This window comes from Cibotium barometz, chromosome 7 (assembly GCF_041138505.1).
Source record: "Cibotium barometz isolate CiBa-2024 chromosome 7, ASM4113850v1, whole genome shotgun sequence".
Lineage (NCBI taxonomy): Eukaryota > Viridiplantae > Streptophyta > Polypodiopsida > Cyatheales > Cibotiaceae > Cibotium > Cibotium barometz.
This window is the reverse complement of record NC_141052.1, coordinates 61,206,555-61,213,067: the sequence shown is the minus strand read 5'-3', so window position 1 is coordinate 61,213,067 and position 6,513 is coordinate 61,206,555. Positions and strand designations below refer to the sequence as shown.

At 45.0% G+C, this 6,513-nt stretch overlaps 1 long non-coding RNA gene across 1 annotated transcript; it reads left to right on the top strand.

The window, feature by feature from the left end:
• The first annotated feature begins 2,931 nt into the window (after nucleotides 1–2,931).
• LOC147637281 (uncharacterized) lies at nucleotides 2,932–3,880 on the top strand. The gene is made up of 3 exons (XR_015266164.1): nucleotides 2,932–3,000; nucleotides 3,120–3,164; nucleotides 3,257–3,880. It is a non-coding gene; the product is annotated as an uncharacterized LOC147637281 (long non-coding RNA).
• The last annotated feature ends 2,633 nt before the right edge of the window (nucleotides 3,881–6,513 follow it).

Sequence of the window (6,513 nt, the reverse complement as noted above, 5' to 3'; positions counted from 1 at the left end):
TGCCATAGTGCAATTTCCAAAAGGTTTCCCCAATTTGTTTTCGAGGACGAAAACTCTTCTTAAGGGGGGGGTAATGTCACGTAGGCTGTAATGCCTGTGACCGACGGCCGGCAGACCGGATGGCTATATCCGGGGTTCAGCGGGAGAGGACGCCCATGCGGAGTCATGGGCGGCCAGGCTAGTGTGGACGGCAGGCCACACACTATATAGCCTAGGGGATGAGGGGCAATCCTCATTCTTCCTCTATGGCTGGGTGGTGAGCCAGAGGCCGTCCCCTCTTGTGGTAATGCCCGGCGTTACGGGAATGTAACACTTCTACATCAGAAGCTAGCTACCTGTGATAGACTAGCTAAATAGACCTCTGTTTCACATCTATGCCCACTCTGAAGGATGCACAAGAAATCTACTTTCCATCATCTTTGGGCATGTCTCCATGCCCAGATTGAGTGGATACATAATGAATCTTCTTTCCATCTCCTTTAGGCATGTCCCCATGCCCAAATTGATGTGGCCATAGTCATTCGACCTCTCCATGCTATCTAAGTGGATGCACCTCACCCTTCCACTGGGCCAATGGGGACTAGACCAATGTGATCTCGCCTTGACATTGGCAGTCCAACTTATGGAGAAGAGACCAAGGACTTCTCCAACCAAGAGTCACACCTTCATGAAAATATTGCACTACATTTGTGCTCGTTAGTTGACTACGTTTCCAGCTAAGGTTTCTTGTCATTGTTGTGAATGACACCCTATTCAATCAACGTATGAATAAATCCCCATGTCTGCATGCTCGTGTTAAAAATTTAGAATCATGCTAAGCCTAGTGCTAATCGCATATTAACCATATGCTTAAGGAGTCTCATAGTAATCAAGAAAGTCCATAATGTTAATTGCACACTAATGAGAGGTAGACAAGATAAACACACTCAACACCTTGTATTTGCAATATGTTATGAATCATACAATGAAAGGCTTCTAATATAGACAGCCTCTAACCCAATCTTCTTTACACATCATCATGCCATGTGGCGATTCCTTTTGCACATTCTTTTATGTGGCTCTCACCATTCACATAATATCTTATGTGGCATTCTTATCTTTTCACAACTCTCAAGATAATATATTGCACATCTAGGGTGTGTTTACACACTCAACCAAATAACCCACGCTTTATTTTACATTGCACATTTCCACACCCCTCCTCAATGTAAAATTAGATGTGTGAACTAACCATCTCTCCAGACAATTGGACCAACTCACCTTTCATCCTCAACAATTTGGCATTGCCAATCTCAACACTCCCCCTCAATGTAAATTGGAGTGCTCAACAAGTGTGTGTGTGTGTGTGTGTGTGTGTGTGTGTGCGCGTGCGTGTCTAGCCAACTTAGACACCTCAAGACCGTTTTGAGAACCAATTTGCTCAGATGGAACCACCCAAGTGCTTTTTAGACACCCATGTGCTCGAGAAAAGGAACCAACCCATAAAGTGCATCGTCCATATGTGCACAACTTAGCACACACCCATTACAAACCGTTTTAAGCACCCACGAGCTCAGGCAAGGGACCCTCATAATTTTGAGTGAGAAAAAATACAGCCATTTTATACCAACGCAAGGGCAGGGAACCCATCTAATGTGGTCAAAAACACCACAGCTTTTGTAAAGCCAATATTTGCACGTTATTTTGGACTAAGGAGAGAAACAAATATACAATTCCATGTATCTTGCATAGACACAATTTGCGACTCTTTGTTAAGTTGTGGCTCGCTCAATCATTCCATACCTCTCTTTGGACGCCTTCACACCAATGTGACCATCACGTGTATTTTGTATAAGCTTCATGTGAACAAGGGCTTAATTTGAGCCCATGTACATATTACACATTACAAACTCTTAGCTCTTAGGCTTTAATTACCACAAAATAAAATAATAATAAAAAGCCTTATGGATTCTCTCTGGTCACTGTGTGCGTGCTTCTCTTCTCTTTGCTTCTCTTTTGGTGATGTTCCTAGTGATCTGCTGCTTTACATCCATCCTCTCTCTCTCTCTCTCTGACGCCAACCCTCAACTAAGCATCACACCGCCTCTCTTTGGCTGTGCTGGGAACGCCAACCTCCTTGATGGGCTCTTGATCACTACTGACTTTCTTGCAGTCATCGCCATTACCTTGTAACTACTGCAAACCTGTTACTTGCCTTGCAACAACCAGCACATGTGTGCCATAGTTGTTACTCCTATTGTGTGGTCATAGTTGCTTTTTACACCCACTCGCTGTTTTGGGATCCTTCGATCATGGGAGACATGAGCTGTCACTTCACCTTTGATTACGGCTATTGGCTATGTTTGTTGCTATTTGTAGCTACCACGGTGTCTTCTTAGTTGACTTCTCTCACATTTGATTGGCGCTGCCTTGCTCTCCAAGCTTTTAAACTTGAGTTTTGAGCTGTTTTGATCCAATCGTTGCTTCTCCATGCCCATGGCTCTTCTCGAGCTCCTTTTCTCTGCTGGTTCTCTCCAGGCATCCCCATTGTTGCTGCCTCTTTTCACAAGGCTTTTCAGACTCTGGTTGTGCCACCCCTGACTTCTTCTACACTCTTAGGCCCGGTTCAGATAAGGCGGCAGCCTTGGCTGCCGCCTTCCTGCCATGCACTCGCAGAGTGCCCCATGGCACTCTGCGTTCACAGCGGGCGGTGGAAATCCACCCCCCCTTGCCACGTCATGGAAGATGCTGGTTGAAATTGTGCCGACCCCCCCCCCTCGCCCAAAACGGTTTCCAGCCTGCAGCATTTCCAAAATTTCCAAAAACGGATTCCCAACGGATGTTTTTCCCAACGGTCTTTTTCCCAACGGCCACTTTCCACTTTCGAACGTTCATTTTCCAACGTCCCTCCCCCCAACACCCTTCAATTTCCTATAAATTAGAGGGTCTAGGGTGAGATTTTGTACCCTCTAGAATTTCTAGAGAACATAATAATAAGCTTCACAATTTCCATTCTCCAAGGTGCTTTTACATGCACTTCAATCATGCTTTCTTTTTATCCACCCATTTACCTTTCTTTTAATGTTTTTGTGGTACACTTGCCATGCCTTTGACATTGTGTGCTTTTGTTTTTCTTTTAGGGGTGTGCGAAAAGGGCGGGAGGCAACGTGAAGCGAGCGCATAAGGTGACCCCTCACAAACCGCATTTCCATTATCATGACTAATGTATGTGTTTTTATTTTATGTGGTGCTAATATTCTCTTCGTGTTCCATGTAGGTACTATGGATTCCAACACGAGCCATGAATTTGATTCATCGCAACAACGAGGCGACGATGATCCTATTTTCTCCCAAACTCCTCTCCCGCACTCTAATTTCTATTCATTTCCCCCTCCTCCTTTTCATGTGCCACCTCATGGCTTCCAAGCCATGCTCAATTCTCCTTCCTTTTCTCCAAACTCTCCCTTCATGTTTCGCCCCCCCCATTCACCTATGGTAGCGCAACCTCCTAATCGATCATCCCCCCTAGGTATCCCAAACATGGGTTCCATTCCCAATTCCCTAGGAAGCCAACCATCACCCAACTCACTCAATAACCCCCCTTTATCTTCTCAACCAAAGCGAGTTCGTGGCATGAGGAAGGAGCCTAGCGATGAGGAGATTGTGTTAGAGACCCAACCTGCGCCAAAGAAACCCAGGAACTCCAAAAAGAAGGTGGTGGTGGACTTGGGGGAAGATGACGACAACGACAATAAGAAAAGCAAGTGGCAAGAATTTTGGGTTGACCAACTCATTCATGTCAGGGGGGGCATGAGTGAGGAGTTCAACAATCCTGGGAAACAAGGGGTCAACTTGTGGGCAAAGGTGGCCACAAAGCTAGCCGGCATTTACCCTGATTTCAATAAGGATAGTGAAAGTTATCGCAAGAAGTGGCAAGCGGTGCTAGCAAAATATAGAGTGGACAAAGCTCACAACTCGGTATCTGGCAATGACAGGAGGCACACATGTAAATGGTTCGATGTGGTGGATGAGTATTACCACGATAGAGCCACGGTCACTCCTCTTAGCCACGCTTCTTCATCAACAATGGATGATGCTACTTTCCCTGGCGGTGACAAGGATGAAGTAACAATAGCACAAGATGACGAGAAGCCACAAGCACCCATGTCCTCAAGTCGTCGAGTGACTCCCAAGTATGAGGAATCTTTGGCCACAATGGCCGATACTGGGAAACATCTATTGGACCATCTCAAGGAGACCTCTAGCCAAAATGTTGCCTTGGAGAGGGAGCGACTGAAGATATTGGCAGGATTGCATGCCACAATGAGTGAATTCCTTAAGGAAGGAAGGGGGGGCAACAAGTAGCCTTGGCGGAGGAAATTCTTGTTATTATTATTGTATGAGTTTATAAAGTTTGGGATCTCGACGTTGCTTTGTTCCTATGCGTTGTATGGATTTATGAATGTTTCTAAGCTCCTAAGAAGCATGTTAAGCTGAGAATTTAATATGTATCAACTTGTTTTGGATTTGCAGGTGACAATGGGCATGTCCAAAGACAATGGGCATGTCCAAAGACATTGCACTCTATTGTGCGTGGTTGTGTTCTATAGCGATCTATGAATTGCTTAAAGAACCAAGCATGCACAATGATGAGTGCATAGTGCAGACTTGGTTGCATGTTACCGAATGCATGGCACGATCTGTGAGGTTGAGGAAGATTGCGAACCGTAGGAGGGGTCATGAACACAGACAAGCGTGGGCATATCCACGGCCTCAAGGCTTTGTAAAATGCTATCTCCTAAGTGCTTATAGTGCTACCATGTTCAAGCGGCGTCTTAGGGTTAGCAAAGAAACCTTTCATTACCTTTGTGGGAGTCTAGCACCATTCATGCAAAAGAAAACCACAAACTTTCGTGCGCCTGTGTCTATTCAAGATAGGGTAGCCATTGCTCTAAGCAGACTTGCTACAGGAGATGGACTACTGGGTGATGGGGAGAAACCTGAAATTAGGGTTTAGATTTCATTCATGGGAGACATACACAGAGAAGCAAGGGAGAGAGAGAGAGAGAGTTGTGGGGATAAGTCAACTCATGAAAAGCATGAGTGTGTGACTCCCCTATCACACATGTATATTGCACTAGTACACATAGTGCACTTAGTACATTAAAAGTACTAAGTGTACTATGTACTATAACTTATGGGCTTGTACACACTATAAGGGTGGGCATAACGCCTTTACCCCAACAACCTCCCACTTAAAGGCAAAGTGCCCTTAAGTAAAGGAAAAGAAAAAATCAGCATGTACATGATAATATACAAGGCCATATCAAGGCTGAAAATGGCCTCATCCAATGCCCATCAAGTGTCTGCAATGAGCAAACCGCTCCGGAGGGAAACTCTTCGTCAACAGATCAGCCGGGTTGTCATCCGTATGAATCTTAACAAGCTGAATTTGCTTGTTCTCTATCACCTCTCTGATGAAGTGATACTTCACATCCACATGCTTCGTCTTTGCATGAAAAACAGGGTTCTTTGCCAACTGAATGGCACTCTGACTGTCACAATGCAACAATGGAATATCCCCTGTATAGCCCAAATCAACCACTAACCGAGATAGCCATAATGCCTCCTTGCAAGCCTCTGTGGCTGCAATATACTCGGCCTCTGTAGTAGATAAGGCAGTACACTTCTGCATCCTGGATATCCATGACACAGCACCTCCTGTGAATGTAAATACATAACCGGTAGTAGACTTCCGGTTATCTGGATGACCGGCATAATCCGAATCCGTGTAACCATGCACTAATGCATCCTGTTTGCCAAAGCAAATGCACAAATCCTGTGTGCCCTTCAGGTATCTCATGACACCTTTCACTGCTTCCCAATGCTTCTTGCCAGGGTTGGCCATGTATCTAGAAACCACTCCCACTGCAAATGCAATGTCCGGCCTAGTAGCAACCATGGCATACATGAGACTGCCACAAGGTGAAGCATACGGAATCTTGGCCATATCAGCCCTGTCTCTATCTGACTGTGGGCTGTCCATAGCACTGAGTTTCACATATGGAGGCAAAGGAGTACTAGCTTTCTTCCCCCCGTCCATATTGAACCTCTGCAAGACTTTGCCAATGTATTCCTTCTGAGACAAATACAACACATGCTGATTTCTGTCCCGAAGTATCCGCATACCCAAGATGTGATTTGCATCACCCAAATCCTTCATATCAAAGGTTTGATGCAGCCTCTGCTTCAAAGCATCCATCTCTTTACGAGATTTCCCGGCAATCAACATATCATCAACATACAAAATGAGAATCAATAGACTGCCATCCAAAGCTTTCTTGGTGTACAAGCAGTGATCTATGTCACTTCTCCTGAATTTCTGAGATTTCATGAATGTATCAAATTTATGATACCATTCCCTTGGTGCCTGTTTGAGCCCATAAAGACTCTTTTTTAGCTTGCATACAAGCTTCTCCTTTCCACTCTCTGCATAACCCTCTGGCTGCTGCATATATATCTCCTCATGGAGAT